We start from the raw sequence: 20,865 nt of genomic DNA on the forward strand, positions 1-20,865 counted from the left end.
AAATGGTTCCTGTGCATAATAGAGCAACCAATTAAACTTTTATAGGAGGATGTTGTCATGTAGAAACACAAGGGGAAGGGATTATAAAGCCCGGTTGGTTGTATGTGATTCAGAGGTCGTCTGCTGGGCTTTGAAAGGCACTTCATCTTATCCGCAGAATCACAGGGTAGTGCAATGCAGTATCAGGTCACAAGTGTTGAAACATAGCATTAATATTTCACAGAGCATAGAAAACCATAGAACCTACAGCGCAAGTGGTAAAAGAAACAAAAAAAAAACAAAAAAAAAAAAAACAGCCGTCTAAAGAATAATGTAATAATACAAATATGCATGACGCAATGATTAATGTTATACTATATTAAATTCAATGAAAAAAGACATTTATGAAGCTAAAATGATCAACAATTAATCGGTGATTGTGATAATGATTCACAAAATACATGGAAATTAACAGTTTAATGTAAAGGACGTCAGATTTTTGTAGCCACTACTGAAGCTTAAAATAATTTGGCTGATTTGTTTGTCTAGTAAATATTTGTTGTTCAAAGATGTGTGACAAACAAGGAGACAAAGAAATCTAAAATAAAAGAAGACTTCCAGCACTTCACACTGTCACACAAGTTCCAAATTTCAGTCAGAAAAACATTCACTACCTCAATTCAGTTCATCTTATTTGCACATACAAAGGAGACGGGAAACAGTCAATAAGGTGAATAAGAGCAGATAAATGTGTAGTAGTCCATCATTTCCTCCATAGATGCTATTGATATAAAGCTCTACTTGTCTGCATACTTTCATTCTTCTTAAAAGTTCTGTTTTTTCATTCATGTTCACCGCCTGCCATGCTAATAGCGGCTGTCCATGTGATCCAACAACTCTCTGTCATCACTCTCTGCCACCGTTCCTATGGAGGTGACTTGCATCTCGGAAAAGAAGATGAGGATGAGGAAGACTGATGTGTCCAAGCTTTAGAAATTCATAACCACAGCTTCCCTGATGAGACATACACACCCACGTATGTAATGTAGAGTTATGCATCAGCTGAGGGGCTGCGCGGTGAGAAGCGACAGCCTCTCGCGTCTCTCCCACTCCTAGAGAGCACAAGTCGATCTTTCTCAGTGGCAGAGGTCAACAGACGTGACAAGTCAGGGATCAGTGACAGTTTGGGGAGAGTTAACAGTCATCGGTGCCACATTTAACCCTCGGTGACGGGGCGGAGACGTTCAGGATGTTCTCCGAGAGAATGGAAGGATGCAAAGTTATAAACTTCAGGTGACAGATGTCAGCTGTGATGAACGACAGGTGAAGAGAGAGTGAGTGAGTGAGTGAGTGAGTGAGTGAGTGAGTGAGTGAGTGAGTGAGCGACCGAGGGCACGAGGTGACAGGGTAAATCACGCCAACACGGGTAAAGCTGCTAGACAAGGGAGGCTCTGCGACAGAGTGAGCTACACAGTCAGCAGTTAGGAGCAGAAGGTTAGGCTGAGAGGTTTTAAAATGCATGAGGGCACATTAGGGAGCGGTGACATGTTTCCATGCATCTTGAAAACCTACCGGTTTTGGGAGGGGTTTTTTGCACAGAAAGAAATGTGAGTATTCTCAGTGTGTAGACAAAAATTAATTAAAAGTACACATCAATGTCAAAAAGAGCAAGCAGTGTCCTTAAGATGGCTCTCCCTCACAACAGTGACGGAAAGAGCTGAAATAATTCAAGTTGATTAAAGAAACATTTCTTTTAATCTTTGATAGATTTTCGTTTTTTAATTAAAAAGGCCACATTACTGTGGCTCTTAAAATGTGATTTTCTCTCCTAATTTTATTTATCTTTTGTGATTAAATAAAACTCAATTCTGATTTACCTTGGCACAATACACTTCAGACTTATTTACTCCAAAATCCTCTGTTGGTCACTGGTCACCTGCAAAGACCCACCTGCCTTGTCCAGCCTCATCATATTACCGCCCACTAATGTGACCTGATGTCTGACTGTGCCAACGCTGGCATCTCACTGGTTGTTGGAAAACAGCACCTGATCCAGCTTCAGAAGGGGTTAGTGAAAGCTGTCAATGCCCCTCGCCCTGCTGGACGAGGGCGGGCACTGCCCATCATCGCAGTGGGCTTTCCGCTGGTCCTCTACTGCCACCTTTCAGCCGCCGCCAGACCGTCTGCCAGGCAGAGCTGCCAGCCCTCGCAGGGCTACGACACAGGCACTGGCGGCACTTGTAGGCCCCCGTGCAACTCTCCTGTGCCTTTTAAAAATGAGGTCGGTTTAAGGATAGGGATTTATGTGGCCGCATTTCAAAGACCTCAAGAGAATCTTCGAGTGGAGTAGAAGAAGAGCAGCAGATTAAATCTTGTCGCAGCTTTTTACGCATCACTCTCCCTGTCAAAGTGTTATTTACAGTTTACATAAACATGAATCAACACGAGCTTTGATGGTTCAGTGTATGATGATGTAGCTGCTGCGATGACACCTCTCCTATTAAAGAGTGAAATTCAATACGTGAGTGACTGTGTGTACACTGGTTGCTTGGTGACGGTGTAGTAAAAGAGAAGTGCAGACAGAGAGAACACAGATACAGTATCAGAGCGAGATCGAGGAATTGAAGCCCCCTCCCTCTCTCTGTGGCAGTAGTAGTAGTAGTAATAGTAGTAGTAGTAAAATGCAGCAGTGGCATGACCTGGGCATCACAGGGAGCCTAACAACAGCCTTGTTGTTGTTTTGACCCCCCCATCCACCCACCTACTGAGCCATCGCGTGCTCATTTTAAGGGAGAGGGGGGCTGCTTCTAAGGCCAGGAGCAGAATCTGACAAGCAGGAGCCTGCACCATTCTCCTATTGGCTGCACGGATCTACCAACAGCTCACTGTATCCATGGAGTCAAAAAAATTTAGTGCCATTGACAACATTGCAGCAGCCAATCAGGATTGAGCTCCCGGTGAGGAGCGAGTACAGTAGTAGTAGGACTTGAAAGCACATGAATATATTAATACAGATGAGGTAATGCGCCAAAAACAGCGGATTAGCAGGGGAGCACGGAGAAATGTTTAATTCCACCACTGAGCAGCCAGTGATTTAATGTGATTCGATTTTTTAAGGGTATATATATAGAGCACAGCAAACAGGCATTGTCAGCTTTTTAAAAAGGGGGAAAAAAAATATTGAATCAATGAACTGATGAATATAAAATGAGACATGTCACTTTGTTAAAATTTAAATACATCAATAAAATGTCCAATAAATAATGGAGATTAGGGCTGAACGATTTGGGTAAATTAGATTATAATAAAATTCGCTGGTGTGATTTGTGTTAATATTTAATTTTTCATGTAAAACTTTTTTTACTTTGTTACAGATTTGAAATTAGGTGAAGCGCTGTCACATGTGATACCTTCCAAATATAAAGTCAACTATAGAAAACTACTTCTTTATCAAAATTGGAGGATTTGCAATTTGCACTGTATTAAATTCTCCTAACGTATTTGTTGAATGCAGATGTTACAGAGAGGCTGAAGCCCATTTGGGCAAAGACACCAAAAACTGTGCCACACCCATGCAGCAGTCTGACCTCTGGATGGCACTGCCTTTAAAACATCTCCATGCTCTCGGGGAAGCAGGGCACAGCTGAAACCCAGCACTGCGGCAGCGTCCTACAAAAACTGCTCGAGGGGCGACGGCTGGCTAATGTGAGGGAAGGATTGTGCTGACATTCCACTACTCGGCTGCAGCATGAGGATCCACGTGCCCCTGCTGCTTTACTATGGATGGAAAAACAACGCCCTCCCCTCCCCAGCCGGGCACAGACACCGCGCGGCGCATCACGTGGGCTCTGCCGTGGAGTGGCTGAGAGCTTGCCTGGGGTGTGGAGGTGGGGGGATGGGGAGAGGGAGTGGAGTGTGTTTACGTCTGCTATAATGTAGGTCTGGGAAATAAAAATGCATGGCTCACTTTTGTCTGGAGCATTAGGTCCAAAATAAAAATAAAAAAGGAGGACCATGGATGGAGGACGGGGGTATTATTATTATTATTATTATTATTATTATTATTACGTGTGTGGAAGGGGAGGGATTTGAAGCGTCACAATGCGGCAGAGACGGGCAGAGCTAGGCAGCTTTAAACTTGACCTAGATTCCCCGGATGACACGCCACATCGCATTAGCCCACTCAGTCAGCCCTGGACCTCACTGGCACTGCCCAGTTTTGACAGGCAGAATATAGGGGAGCACTTCCCAAATGGGGGCTGGCATGCGTTCTCCCTCTGTCCTCTCCTCCACCCTCCCTGCCTGCAGACATGCACTACCTATTCAACCCAGCTGACTAAAAGTGGCTTAGGAGACACATGGCGGGGAGGAGAAGGGTGCAGGGGATCGGGGGGGGGGGGGAGTTATGCCATTTGTTTGTTTATGGGAGTGAACTTGATTACCTCGTAGCCACGCCTTGGCTTTGTTACGTCTGCGTAAACATCAGCCCATGCCCCCCTTACCCAGTTCCTGTCAGATCAAAACAAACTGAATCACCACGAACGACGGTGATGCTCCCAGTGACAGCAACTATCATCATCAACATATGGGCGGCTAAAAATATTCCCTCCCTGAAAATCAACTCCTCCGAAAAGCTTCCCGCAACACATCACCTTTGTCGCCGTGATGAACCCATGAATAGCATGAATACAAATTAACACATAAACCCGGTAGTTTGACCGGAGCAGCAGATCAGAAAAACGAGGATCAAAGTGGGAGCGCCTCATCCTCGGCTAAGCCTCCCTCTCTTTAGACGGCATCTGATGAAAGTTGGAAACCATGGCAACAGGCACATACACAAAGAGTCAGCTAAAATGCTGGCTCCATTGAAATCAAGCTCTATAAAAAAGGAGGCTATTAGCGCCACTCACACCAAGACAACACACACACACACACACACACCAACCAGCCTGCATGGTGTTAATATCAGAATAACCCATTTTAAAAAGCTGCAACATCAACACAAGGGCTGAACGATTTCGGGAAAGCATCTAATTGCGTTCTGACGGATATTGCAATTTGTTTAATACATGTTTTTGGTTGGTGGTGTTTGTCCGTCTGTCCATGAGCAGCATAACTCAAAAAACCACGGGAGAGATTTTGTCTAATTTTTTTGGCAGACATGAGCCAGAAATGATTAGTGGCATCAGGGGATGAAGGCTCAGCTCAATATTCATTGTTCTGCAGCATTGCCACCAAACTAATTAACTAATATAGTCTAATACAAGGACATTCATTAAGTGTCAAGAATTATCACATGTATGTATTATATAGAACTGAATTCCATGCTGTGCGATGGGATATTGTTTAAAATGGCAACACCACAACAATCAGATAAGCCAGGAAATCCATTTTGTGACAGATGCACTGTGAAAAACCAGTATATGGCGTTTCTACGAACTCTTTCACCACTCTTGATTCTCCTCTGCATCCGCTGAACATCTGTCTCAGAGAGAGGCCCTCCCCACTCTGCCCTTGAGAGTCCTCCAACTCCTTCCAAGTAGAACACGTTAGGAAATCGTTAGAAGGGGGGCATATTGACTCACTGCCGTCCGCTGTACGCAACCAACCGCCTCCAAAACCCATTCACAGACAGACCATGGTCCAGTTTCAGTGCATAAAACAGCCCAGAACCGTCATTACTCTCCTGACCTTCTGATTAACTCACCGACATTACAGCATCCTTAAGTCTCACTCACTCAACAGTCGTCGCATGTCTTTGTCCCAATATTACAAGACAAATCACAATTTGAATTTAAAAAACAAAAAAACAATACAGCATTAAGTTGTTGGTTTTTTTCCAAGCACAAAATGACACTTTGAGAAATTAGGGTGGGGCACAGTGGAGATTTGAGGGATGATGCCCGTCAGTTTGAAGAGTACCACTCCTGTAATTTCATTCAGTGAGATAGGACTGCCACCTGGTGGATGAAAACAGATGCGCAAGAATGTAGAGGGAGACCACTCCCAAACCTTATACATGCCAGCTTTAGGGATACTTATGATAAAAAGGGTAAACGCAGGTCACAAATTGAGGGGCTTTAAGGTGAGCAGCAGATATTTTCAATAACAACGTGCTGGTTCACTGAGATTAAGAAGAGCAGCACTGCTGACTGATCCAAGAGCACCTTCCGCTGTTCACATGCACATACTTCAGTCGATGACAGGAACTAATTGAATTTTACACACATAGATAAAAAGGCAGACACTCCAAATGACATTTCTCCAGCAGAAAACGCTAATTTCATGTTAATCTGCTAGACATTAAGGATGTCCAGAGCGCAAGAGGAGAAACTCAGACAGGAAGTTACAGTGTCAGCCCTCCAGTGGTATGAATAATAGAGAAGCTGGGAGCTTTTAGCTGACATAACAAGCCACTCTGTATATTACACCCACTTAGACATATTATCTCAAATTACCTATGCAGCCAGTGGGGTTGAAGGAGAGCGGGAGCGTCTTCCATATGCTGATTTAAAAGAGTGGAGCAAGTAATATTTCTATTTTATAGAACACAGTAAAAAGAAAAAAAGAAAAAGCTCATTCTCATTTGTCTCATATTCATTTTAGCCTAACTTTTAACTTCCTGTGTTACATTTAATTTCACATAATACCTTCTTAAAACAGCCAAAACTGAATTTTAAAAAGGGAGGCTAAATGGGGAAAAAATGCCAAACTACCACATTGACATGTGCGCGATCTTACTCCGTATTTAGGTGAGAACACTATTGGGTTCACGTGGGTTTGGAGGGGGGGGGATTGGGGGGGCGTGCGTTTCTTCTTTATATGTAGATTTATCAGATTGGATGGGAACCACTTTCAGTTTTTATTTGAGAGATGGCTTTCTGAGTTCAAGACACGTTTAATCTGATGGCTGTGTTAGCTGTGTCATTGTGGAGTCATTGCCCTTGTGGGGGGTGAAGTTTCAGCCCCCTGTAGGTCCTGAACATTATCTACCAGAATGTTTTTAAGGACATTACACCCCAACAATTTGATACAGAGCCATTAACTACCAGGTTTCCTTCATCAAGGTTTAGAAACATCTTAATTCTTATGTCAATGTGATATTTTAGGTTTTTTTTTTTTTTAAATCAATGAATCAATGTTTTCACTTTGCTACTACACTGAGGTTGAGCCAAATGTGGCTAAATTTGGGGAATAAATGTAAAATAATTATAGTGACCTAAGAAAATCTGAAGCCATCTGTACGCACTGTATAATTTAATACATAATCTACACAAGAATGTCACTACTAGGCTTTCACCAGCTGGGGGCAGTGTCGGCCCAGTTATGATCTTAGCAACAGGCAAGCTTAGAAAAGCATATAGCACGTCATTCAGGCTATTTCTGTGAATGGATACGAGTCTCATAAGGGCAAGACCAGGGCAGCTCGGTGTTACAGCCTATAGGACACAAACACGGTGGCTTTCTCACGAGGATATGTATCGACTTAGCGAACCCACTATATACTCTTCGTACCACCTGAGGCTTAGCTGTTGCAGCACTCAAGTACCAGCCAGTCGAGTAACGGCTGCGTGTCATGGTAACAATCTCCAGGGAGGAAAATACATCAGGGATGGTCAGACAGACAAGCAGGGGCAAAAACGATGGGAGCTGTGAGCAGGTGAGGTGAGAGTTTAAAAATAAAGAAAAAGGGGAAACGTGAACAGGAAACATTAGTTAATCACTGACGTAGGGAAAGAAAAAAAAAAGGAAGAAACCTGCACTTAAAAGAGGTCCATCACTAAAGATCAACAACACAGACATTAAGCACAAATTTAAAAAAAGAAAAAAAACGTGGAATAAGTGTTTATGTGCAAGAGAAATATTGGACAGTTTGTCATGAGAGCAGTGACCCTGTGCCCTGCAGTTGCACAAACACACTGGCCTCGAGGAGGCAGGAAGCGAGGAGCACCTACTGTACATTACTCTGCTCCCTTTTTATGGCACACAATGCCCTTCATTTCCTGAGCTTGCATCGCACGTACGCCCACGGCACGGCACATTAAGACTATAATAATAGGCATAGGTGCACACACAGACGCTCTTACATAATGACACGTCTGCACTGATGCACATTAGCCACGACCGAAGAGATTAAAACCGAATTTGTGCTCAGATGTCAAAACCTTAGAGGCAAAAAGATAGAATATAAAGCTTGATTTTCTACATAAACATTGGGCTAATCCAGAAGAACAAAAGAGCAACACACCTTTTTGCTTCATCATGAAATGATTATTGCTTTAGCTTTTATAATACTTAATATTTAGTTTGTCTAGCTTAAAGGGTAGTTGCATGCTGAATATTCCTCATCTCACCCTTCCCTTTCTAGTGTTTACAGAACCTATGTAGCCTTCATCAAAACTCATAAACATATTTACTTAGTCCATTGTGGATATGGTAAATATATAACGGTCCAAAACAGCTGCCTCTGTAGAGGTGACACGGCACCCGATACCAATAATTAAAAAAAAGCATAATCATTGTATCTTGAATATCTGCCAAATTAATATAAATTCACCAACTTTTAACACTCTAAAGTAGGAGCTTAGAAAGTAGCCCACTTTCTAACCACCTTATTGCGTAAAATAAAGAAACAAAAATGTCATGGTTAAAATCTTAGTGGTACAAATTTCAAAAGACCACTACCCAAACTGCATTTATATAGTTTTTAATGACGTGTAAATCATGGACACTGATCAGTTCAGGTTCAAGCTTTTTTGCATGCGTGTCAAAATTCAAACTGTTCAAACCTCAGATAAGACTTTTAACTTACGCATAATAAGCATTGTTTAAATCTTTTACCCCCAAAAAATTCTGACAGATTCATTTTCTGGTGAACTTTGGCCTAAATGAGCACAAAGTATACAACACACAACATCTGAAAGACAATTCTTCCTCCCACCTGAACAGAGTGAACATCAGAATGAAAAACACTTCCAGTGGAAAGAAAGCTAAACATCCGACTCCAAAGCAGTTCAGAAAAATGTCTCATTGATTCCAAGTGTGTGTTCGGTGTAGCCCCATGGCCTTTATTCCATTAGAAACAATGCAGGCACACAAACAGACAACATGTGGAATATTACGTCCACTGCTCACAATGACTCGCCTTTCCGGCATCGTGGTCAATTCAAATTATGACCAGATATGATCTATGTCCTTAAAATAGATATGGACACAAATATAGACACTGTACAGTAGATTTTTATCTTGGATACAGACTGAAGCTTACAATATGAAAGGTGAAATTTGCATTGATGAAGTGACGCGTAGTAGAGACAAGGGACAAAGTCCACAGTGTAATGCAGGCACATGGACAAAACTGTTCACCAAAAATGAACCATTCTGAACGGATATTCCCACTTATTGTCTTAAAGACAACTTAAATTTGGAGGAAACGCAATTGATTTTAAAGATTACAACTGCTGATGTCTCTCTCATATTAGATGCTAGATGCTAGATCATCCTGGTACAGAGTACAGGGATGATGACAGACATGGTGATTTGCTACGAAAACTTAACTGTTCAGCTCATGTTGTAGCCCAAGATACATCTATTTTAAAAAAAAGGAAGCGGAAAACGTTCCCCACGTTTGCAGGTGAGAATTAAAGGAGGACTCACCAGCAGTGGAGCTGTGATACAGTCAGTCAGGAGCAGGGAGGCCCGACCTGGCAGGTGGCCCCGGGTCACTGTCCTCCCGCAGGTGTCGGCGTCTGAAAATGTAAAATGAAACTCAAGTTGAACTATCTATAAACCTGCAGACAATCGGTCTCAGGCTTATCATATGATATGCATATGTCAGTTCTCTTTTTTTACGAGACACCTCAACAAGAAAAAAAAAATTAAAAATAATCCACACAAGAGGGAAATAAAATGACCAGATACCATAACAGTTACCATGGTAAGGTTGTAAATACTGATTTGCCCTCATGCACTACCGAGTCTTCCTGGTGGAGTACGAGCCAAGTGCAAATTTCTTTGGAACAAATAGACGTGCATAAAAAACACACCACTTCCTATTGCAAAACGCTTCCGCTGATTCACTTCAAGTTTTCGACTAACCTCCCTGCTTCCTCCTGTACCAGTGTCATGACTAAATACACTCCAGCCAGCACATGCTTTGTGTGCACATTGTGTACACTGACGAGGCAAACAATCCAAACTGCTAACTAAACAAGCACAATAAAACTCTGAAACACACCTTTTAAACGCAGTGAGTCACGTCATAATTCTCAGCTCTTAGGTTCAACTACAAGCCACGAGCTTTGAGGAGCTAGAACTGTTAGAAACAAGCTCAAGAGACTTTGAGACATTCAGGACGAAGACGATTCTCTTTCGACTTCAAACGCACAAGAAGTCGACCACAGACGCAAACACGATCAACTGAGATGTTGTGAAAATGGGCAAACTATAGAAAATAAAAAGGAAAAAGCCTAGAAATGGTGGTGTAGTAGTGGCTTTCCTCCATACTAACTGGCCGCGATCTTCTCCTAATCCAATAGGACTGACTTTCTGTGTGACATACAGAGGATCATGGGGGTATGAGGATCATGGGAGTCAGCCACACATCATGCCTACAGCTGAAGGGCGCAACAACTGACCAAGTCCAGCCCCAAACAACCACGACAGAAGCCTACAGATAAGTTAAAGTTACAGTTTGAGGAACAGCATGTTTAATATTTCTAAACTACTCCCCAGATATCTCGTCATAAAAAAGGAAACTACAAAAAACACAGTTGATTTGAGTAAAAGTAACATGCCTTGTTTAATATATCTGAGATAATATATTGTTTATATGTCTAACTTGCAACATAGATGTTTGTGTATATTATACACAGAAACATCTATGTTGCAAGTTAGACAGTGTGCAAGAGTTTTGTCTTTTTTAATTTCATCATCTCCTTGTTACACACCGAATTTGGGAAAAAAGGGTAAAACTACTACTTTTTTTTGAATCAACAAATCATACAAATGTATTAAATAATACTTCATTCCAACTTCAACCACAAAAAAAAAATTGTTATAGAGCCTTTTCCATCTTAAATGCAACTTCATATTCAATGTTATTATGATTATTTTGGCCAATAAGCTGATAGGCATCCATCATTCACAGCTGATGACAGAGACCCACATGTTCAGATCATTGAGGACACATTTTGTGAGAGTGTGTGTGTGTTGATTCAACCTTGCTCATCCCTTCAAGCAACAGTTAAATCCATCAGCCTTCAGTGAAAATAAGCTGGAGCACAGTTAAACAGTGGAGCTGGCGTTTCAAATACCTCCGAGTCATCTGCTTGTCACGTGATAAATTCTTTGTTCTGCAGTAGCAAAACCTTTACCAAGTCATTTAAATGACACCGAGTCAGAGCAGCAAGAGGTTAAAGCTTAACATCCAGAAATGAAATGCCCAAAAAAACTTAGAAACACAACAAACCTCATGCTGCTTTATTCCCAAGGGATCAGAAGCAATAAAACTAATGTGGCTCAGAGTGTTTTCACTGAACTAAATGTTCACATCCTGCCATTTCAAAAAATTATTTTCTTGTTTCGACACTTAGTTCCAGAGCATCCGTGTCGACGTAGAAACTGCACATGAAAAATGTATGCATGTGGATGAAAAATCGCAGCATTTCCACATTATAGAAGCAGCATGTAGTTAACATGCCACATACATTTGTTTCCCTTTAACTTCATTCCACCACATAAAAGGGGTCAATAATTGTGGGCCGGCATGTGTGAGCCGGCTACAGACTGTGTGTGTGTGTGTTTGTGTGTGTGTGTGTGTGTGGCACTGAGTGCTGAATCTGCCTATAGACCAGAAACACTCTAGGTAATCAATAGGATCTATATGTGGAGTCTGTCTATTTGTCACGCACAAAACCCGAGGCGTATAGTTCTGATGAAATTTGAGAAAAATATAAAGCAGCAGCCTTTTTTTTTTCTCCTGTGAGCGACTTTGACATAATGAAAATGGCCAAGAGCTGCTCTTCAACCCAAACAAATGGAATTAGCTTGTTTTGTAGCAAAAAGACCCAAAGAGTTTGCATGTTCTCCCCGTGTGCGTGGGTTTTCTGTGGGTTCTCTGGTTTTCGCTCACAGTCCAAAAACATGCAATGTGGGGATTAGGTATATTGGTCACTATAAATTGACCATAGGTATGAGTGTGAGAGAGTTTCTATATACACCTGGGATGGACTGGCAAACTGTCCAGGGTGTACCCCGCCTATTTTGAATCTTACTTTTGAAGTCCATGTCTTTGAAGTATCTAAAAACAAGCTTATGTGATCAATATACCAATATATTGTGATGACACACATGCACGTATCAATAGGCCAGCGCCAAAACCATCAATATTTAACTTTTTTTTCCCACCAAGTGTCCTCACTTGATGACTCTTCACAGTGAAGCTTAATACAAGAAAGAGGACAACATGAATGAATGAGGACAACTGAACTGTACATTCAGTTTTCAATTGATTATTAAAAAGACGGTTAGTTATTGTGAACATTCATAATTATATTAAAAAAGACTCAAAACTGAAAAATGTTGTCCACAATTGCATTGATAAAATTATCTAACCTCTGTTTGAATATCCAATTAACATTTTTGCTCATAAGGCCCATCCTTAGCCCATGGTAACAGTTGTATCATATGACCGTTACTATGGGCCATGTAATGCATCTTGTAACATAAGTTACCCTGAATTTCTAATCACTGCATGGCAACCGAGCAACTCATTCTACCATGATTTGATCAATTGTGTCATAAACTGCTAGTAAGTGGATCTTGTGGTGAGACTGTTGCTGTGACTCATGAAACATGTTTAAGACTCCATTTAAAAACACTAATAAATCTTACTTTATAACTGCAGATGTAGCTGTACAGTGTATACGAATGTGTTCTTGTATTTGTTACCTCTTTAGGACCTTTTCTGGCAGAATCTTATTTCTGAGGAACCGGTTAAGTTTAGGGATACAATTTGACTTACACATACACATTAACTGGTTATGGTATAAAGCTTTGTTTACACTGTTCAAATGAATGGAATTCAATGCAGTCTCCTAAGAAGAAAAGCTGCACAAACCTCAGTGTGTGTGTGTTTTATTGAGTAGCAGCCTGTATGGAATTGAAGCACGGAACGGTCCTTGTGGTGTGAGTTTCGACACCACTGAATAAAACTTCCATTAAAGCTCAAGTTGCCATGACAACTTGTATCCCCCCCTTCCCCTTCTGGCAAGTTGAGTTGGGATATCGACTGAAGGTGCCGAAGCCAGCGGAGCACAGCAGAGCCTCTGTGGAAAATCATTTCATCAAGAAGACTCCCACAGCTCAGTTACACGACTGGAGATGCTCCAAGTAAAATGTCACAACAAATAAACTTGTCGAGAGCTGCTTTCATCTCCACAACTCCAGAACTGGTTTAGATCAAACCAAGTGATCACAGTCAATCCAACCAGGCAGGCAGTGACACAGTTGCTTGTATACATATTTCATATTTTTAGTATCATGAGTCAGGGCTGCTTTTTTTAAGAAGCACAGGTTACATAACTTACATAAGAGTTTCACATTGACGTGTGTGACGTGAGTGACGTGATTGTACTACATATTTTTGCATGGAGGGGAAAGAAAACAAATGATCTGCTGGTTGTGTATAACAGCAAAGCAAAGAGGTCTGTTCTATAATCTCAATTAATTTGAATTTTAACATTTGAATAGCACACGATACATTGGTTTGTCCTGAAGAAACCAGTTTTAAGTGATTTTAAATGTGCTTATTGTTTGCGATATGCTGACTATTTTTAATGTTATGTAAAGCATTATGGGATACATTGAAGATGTTCTAAAAAGCTATATTAATGTATACATTTGACAGGTTGAATACGTTTTACTGATTTATTACTGTGTAGAAACAGAAAAGCAAATACATTGGCACATAAAAGAAGCTGACATCAGAGAATATTGGACAGTTTTCTTTCACTATTAATTACTGATGTCACATCATTAAAAAAAGAAGGAAATAATTAACCTCCAAACATAAATCATCACTACTTTTTCTTTTGTGTCGAGTACTGAGAGGATTTTAATCATCAATTTCCAGACATGGTTAAATATTAATTAAAAGGCCAGTTAAGTGGGACAAAATTTCACCTCGGGTTTGTGCGACTCTCGAACATTATGTGAGGATAAAGGTTTGGTGCGGGGGCTGCACAGCAACAGTAACACACAAGAAAAAACTGAATTTCCTGCTGGTCTGCCATCTGTAGCAACACCCTCTCTCCCTCCTTCCCTCTGCATGTCCACACTAACATGTACAGTAGGCAGCAATAAGAGGAACTCATGTCAGCATGTTTTAACATGCTACAATAATAGCATCAACAGAAATAGAGGAAGACTCATTTTTGTCTACTGAACACTTTAAGTGACCAATTCGCTTGATTTTTAGTAGGAATATTGAGTAATTGCTGGCAATCACAGCCTGAGGCAATTTCCTTTCTATGTGTGAAAGATGTGTGGGGTAGAGGTACATTAAATCCCCATTATTGTTTTTTTTTTCCCCGCCCATTCAATTTAATGGGCCATGATATTTATAGCCTTATGTTGAGAGTCAATGCAAAGTCCACTTGTCCTTTTTCCCCACACAGTTACTCTTAAAAGCTGGTGCTACACACAACTGAAAGCATCCTGAATGATAGGCTGCCTGCAGGAGAGAAGAAAAAGAAAAAAAGATCAGAGACGTCGCTCTCTCTTCTTATTATGCACGCGCTCAAGGCTTCAGATCAGCCAACATCACAGGACGGAAGTGAGAAAGTTGAGAGGAATGCTCTGAGTCTACCAGCACAGCAGATCAGAAACGGGCACACACACACACACTGATTCATCCACATCAGAGACTCTGTGTACATCAAAAGTAGAAAACTCACCACTGCCACTAAAGGCTACAAAACACCACCAGCACAGCTCCAGACCATCCCTCTCTGCGTCAATCTACAACATCAACTGTGGGCTGAAGAGCAGGGAGGGTGCAAAAAGGGTCAAAACTATCTCACAATCACTAAATCAAAATGCTTATTTGAAAGCAAGTGAAGGCCTTGCAAGTAGCAAAGTAAAGCTGCAGTATGTCAATTAAAAGTATAAACAAAATCTGCTAAAGCCCATCAGCTCCTTGGACTCCTTGGTGATATTTTGAATCTTGTATCACAGTGTTATGCCAGCGCTGCACACAGGAAGTGATTCGTTCTACATCAGAAGTCCGCAACAGGAGTAGAGTGTCGACTAAAGGTTTCAGAAGTGGATTCTAGGGATGGCTCTATACCACTTTATGTCTGATACTATCCTGATATCACAACCCTCTTTTTAACATCTTAGCTGTTGATAAGACATCTGCATTGGTGCAATTACCACTTAGCGTTTGTATCAGATTTTTACTTTTTCCAATAACGGATACAGTGACAATGTCTCGTATTAGGCTGATAATAGCATTTATCTTATAGGAAAAACTGTGATTTATTGTCATCCTTCCTCTTGCAATAATTATACTGATACACCAGGGCAAATATCAATATTTTAATTAACGCGCTCTAAAGTAAACAGTCCCTGCCAGTTTCACTCGCAGCTATGTTAAGAGATGCCCCATCCACGTTCAATACATAGACTTTATGCACTTTGTTATCCATGTTGTGAATAAATAGTGAAATTCTTCACTTTTAACTTTCCACAGACATTTTGTTTTCTTCAGTTAGACAGCTATCGTGATGAATCGCTATAGGATTGTTATATTATTGGTACCGAGGACCATGTATCACATCATATTGTGAGGTAGCCTGTGCTTTCCAGCCCTAGTTGGAGGTGGTTTTAGATCACCTGTATGGGTAGAAGTCATCTGTAGGTGCCAACAGTGTTTTGTTATTACTCAGAATTCTTCAGGGAAGCAACAGAAGTTATGCACTGCAGCTTCAAATCAAGATATTGTTTATTTAACCAGGAAAAAAGAGCTTCACTGAGAGACTGTCCTGGTCAAGACATAGACAGGCTACAAAAACATGTAATACAATCCCTTATTGTATACTCAGAGAAGAGATCGTGTAAAGCTGAATCAGACAGACACACAGACCTCCTCTGAGGGTGGGGTGAGAGGTTCAGGGAGGGGGGCACGGGGCAGTCAGCCTTTCCTACTGACTGATTCAAGTGTCATCACTTCAGCTATGATCTGCTCGTGGACAAGAGCGGGCATGCAGCAGTGATGGAAGAGGGAGAAGTGTGTACACTCGAGTTGTAAATGAGATTTCTCAACAGGAGTCCGTGACTGATTTATTTTGAATTGTCAACTGATACAATCTCGGCAACATTAACCCAAGTGTGTCAATTAAAGGGACAGTATGGGATGTCTTTGAAGTTGAGGAATAGGACAGTCTTCTGCAGAGCTGATCAGTATGATGAGAAAGTCTTAACTTAATAACACATAGATAGTGTTATTGGAGTCAAATTGCTAGTTCATGCACACCTTCAGTTGGACTTAACCTGGCCTAAGCGCTCTTTGCATGCAGTGCAGCTCCCATCCTCTGCTTAAACCCGGAAATAAAAAGGAGTCAGTGCACAGATGAATAAGACGGCAACAGAAAATGGCAAATTTCAGGGCAGTACAGTATTTAGACCATCAGCTTAAAGAAGTGGATATTCGGTTATTAAGTTCATGAACAATAGGATGACTCAAAATGGCGCTCAACATGCTAACTACTAGCTGCAAGCTAATCCTCAAACTGCCTAATACTAACAAGCTGAAAATGGGTGCAGACGCACTTCAATCAATGAACTGATTCCCCACTAGTGCTAGTGTACAAGGGCAGTAGTACAACTGAACAGCTTAGTCCAAATCTATGTTGTTGACTATGTTCACATACAATTTGTGCCTCTACATTTGAAAAACCACTTCATGGTCATGCAACATGAAAACAGTCATATTAGAATCATTTGTGTGTTTTACCTACATGCATGCATGTGCTGAGTGTTGTTGACATTGCCCTGAACCAGCAGCACTGCAAATGTGAACCCAAAAATCTCATCTGCATTTAACTGGAATAGGCCAAAGAGGCGACTTAAGGTAACATTATTGCGTGATACAGTATAAGTATGATATACCATGCCGTCAGGCAAGCCTTTTCTTAAGCATTATAATTTCTCAACATAATCATCGTACACAATCGCATATATTTTTAAAAACTGATGTCAGTTTTTTTCAGTGGGGCTTTCTTTCACTTTCAAAAACTCATCATCCTATGGATTGAGCCATGTCGTGATCATGTTCAAGCAAAATGCTGAACAGGCCAAATCATTTAGAGGAAGTTAATACAAATAACTGCAGAAAGAGCAATATAATGGAGCAAGGGATCAATACTGCTCTGTTCTGCAGACAGCAGCACCTGGACAAACCCACTGCCTGCTCTGCAGAATCGTTTTAATTTTAAGATACTGCTTTATCTGAACAGCAGAGCTGCTGGTTGTTTTTGAGGCCGAATTAGAACTCAAATGATTATGGTATTGTGTCAACCCATAAAGATGAAAACAGCTCTTTACAATGGGGGAAAGGCATAGCATTGAATAAATGGCTATAAAACAAGATTAAATTGGTCAATAATACATTTTCACTGTGGTAACATAAATGTTAGCTGCAGGAAATGTCACAACTATGCAGTCAAACTACACAATGGCACATCAGCTGAATGTGTTAAGGCAATGACTCAGCTAGACGAGACATGCACTCAGGGTGAACACGTGTGTGTATCCATTTACTGCCGTGAAAATAATAAATAGTTCAAGTCTGTCAGCAGAAGACTTCAATGAACCTCATACCATGAGCGTAACTCAATCTGACGCCAGCAGCTCAGTGACACTGGGTGTGTCAGTCAGGCGAGTGGGGTTTGTTTGACAGTGGGTCCTCACCCCTAAGACACTTTGGGACATTCCTGTGAAGTCACTGGAAACTGTCCCTCTGCTTCTTCTTTCAACACTTCCCTTTAGGGGTTGCCACAGCCGATCCTCTGCCTCTGTATTGTTTTCAGTGATGCGCATGTTTAATTTGGAAAAGATTTTACACCTGCATTAGCACTGACAGAAAACTGTCCCAATAAGTTAAAACCCAAAATTGTAAATTTGTAATTACTTTCAACTGTTCGGTGCACTTCTAGGGTGGATATTTTGAACAAACAAAAGTTCTCCAAGTCCAGATGCACAATGCTCAGCATCAGCTCGGGGAAAATCTCTTTCGAAACCAAGCAAAATTGGCATTGAAACCGATATCTAATCGAAATTGAATGTAGACCTTATTTGAATCCAAATCAATACAGGAAATCAGTACCAATACCCAGCCCAAATGAAGAAGCAAATGTATTTCTAATCAATGCATGGACACAAGCAACAAAAAACTCACTTTTAAAAGGGATTAATGCAAGTCTGTTTACATCTCCATCTTAAGGGCACTTAAGACTCCTGGAAAAAATGATTAATAATTAAAATTACCTGCCATCATGCTTCCTCTATTCTCTTGTTATCCCTCAACTCAGTTTCTACAAACACATTTGCTGAAGAAAATAAGAGGGGACAACTGTGGGACTCCTCAAGGGTTTACTGAATTATTAGGTGTCTGACTGATTATTCCATTTATTTATTTTTTTATCTATAGTAGGGCGATTTCCATAACCAACATGCATCTGTTCCTCTTTTTCAGCACCCATTATGTAAACACATATTACGATACAATCTAATGCCAACAAAAACATCTGAACAAAACTCCAAAGGTCATATGACTTATGGATAACGTCACTTTTAGATTTTAACTAAACAGTAATAAATAAAAGCTTTAAGATAGCCACTTCCTAACCTGGAAGCAAACCTTTGTTGTGCATGGCATTGACAACGTAGCAGCACACCATCCAATCAATTTTTAATTTCTTAGAGAGGTCATGCCTAACAAAACTTGCATGCCCCTGCCTGCACTGGGCTGATTTATGAGCGAGTACATCGAGCCAAATAAGCCACTTTCTCATTACATGCTTGTTTCACAAACCAAAGAGGAAAAAAAAAAAGCTTCTGCATGCGACTTCCTGAAGCAACACCAGATTTCACTTTGTTGTGGCAAGTAGCCTTTCCTCTCACTTTGGCAATCTTTTGCAACTTCTGCTGCAACTTTTTTTGTTCCTTCCATATATAAATCAAAAGAAGGGAGGAGGTAGCTCTGAGTGAGAACAGCAGTGAAGTGCTTCAACAGTCAGGCATCTGTTCACACCACTGCAGAGAGGGTATGAGACACAGCAGCAAGTCACACCTTGTCTCCGAGTTCTACATCTGTGGGAAAAGTTGGGTATTTGTCATGTTGCTTTCAGTCCAAAAGGTCATTATGCGAGCAGAAGTTTGTCTCGATGTATAAAAGAAAATGACAGTAAGTTTCTGAAAATGTAAATGTAGGGAAGAGTGAGAGCAAACAGATTTTCTGCACTGCCGTGATGACAGACACCATCTCCTTATCCCCTACAAACACACATTTCAGAGCCACATCACTATAGGCATGTCGCTAGAAGAAGTTTAGGAGGATACACAACTGGTCCTAGAGTGAAAAAATCTCAAAATGCTACTGTTGAGTATTCGTGTGTACAACCAGCATGCAACTTCAGGAATACAATGATATCATAGCTCCACCTCTCTAACCTAACCCTAACGCCACTAGACATCACATACACAGTGCTGTTGGAGATTAAGTATATGAAGACATTTCTTGAGACAATGCAGTGTTTATATATAACAGAAAAAGATTGTATCGGGAAAGTTCTGTTTCTGTGTGGATAAGGTCTGAGAGAATGGACGAGTCCACAAACCGTTACTGACAGAAATGACTTAAATTCAGTGACTGGCCTAGTTCCCACAAGCTGAAACTGTGACACCTCCAAGACAAATTACATGTATCCAAAAGTAACTTGTGCTTGTCAACACACAGAATCAAATCTGGCTTTCAAGATGTTTCACTTCCACTTTCAGGAGCTACGCAGACAGTGGGCAGAAAGGAAATAACACATTTCTGCTCTATGGTTCTACTGATGCACGTAACCAAAAATCAGAGATAGGGACAGCTTTATCAGAGGACCACATAAAAAGCCTTGTTAGATTCAAGTAATTAAACACATTTACTTTTGCTGATTCATACTGCATTTCATTGAGTGATATTGCACTTTTCTTACCTTACATCATTTCATTTAGCTGTTTCTATATAATACAGATAAACACAATTGCAATGATTAATCAAATTACTTTAATGGTCAAATAATAATTGTGGTCAATACTTTTCTGTAGAGAGAGAATATCTCCCTCTCTACAGAAAACATAATTCATACAAACAAATATTATAAATGTTGCTCCAGTAATAAAAAAAAAAAAAAGGTGGGCAAGATAAATTTAAATTATCTAGTATTTAAATGACAATGAGCAGGATTCAGTTTCAAATGACCACTAGTGGGCCTACAAGATCACATGACCTCTCATGAGCATCCTCCCTGCCACACAGGTTAGCAGCATGTTGTTATGCTAACAGGGAGACAACATGGAGACCACAGCCCCCGCAACTAATACTTTGAAATTACTATATTATTTGCTCTTGTTTGTTTGATGGACAATTTACCTGACAGTAGAGCATCTGACTGTTTACCCAGAGTTCAATGTTTCAACACTGTAGTTCGCTTATCAGTGTTAATTTATTTATTTACTTTCTTAAAACTTAAGCGTTAAAGCAAAAATTCAGGGTTGTTTTCCTGAAAAATTGTGTCCACTGATATAATCTGTGAGAAACAATTAAAATCAAAATTTTAA

The 20,865-nt window shown here is 40.7% G+C and overlaps 1 protein-coding gene across 2 annotated transcripts in view; it reads right to left on the reverse strand.

Moving 5' to 3' along the window:
- Nucleotides 1–20,865, reverse strand: part of fam49bb (family with sequence similarity 49 member Bb) — a 36,906-nt gene that overhangs the window by 14,141 nt on the left and 1,900 nt on the right. For both annotated transcript variants that reach the window (XM_058650619.1, XM_058650628.1), the window contains exon 2: nt 9,637–9,728. The gene's annotated coding sequence lies outside the window, so the exon portion shown is untranslated. The remainder of the gene's footprint in view (nt 1–9,636; nt 9,729–20,865) is intronic.

Source organism: Solea solea, chromosome 1 (genome assembly GCF_958295425.1).
Source record: "Solea solea chromosome 1, fSolSol10.1, whole genome shotgun sequence".
Taxonomy (NCBI): Eukaryota; Metazoa; Chordata; class Actinopteri; order Pleuronectiformes; family Soleidae; genus Solea; species Solea solea.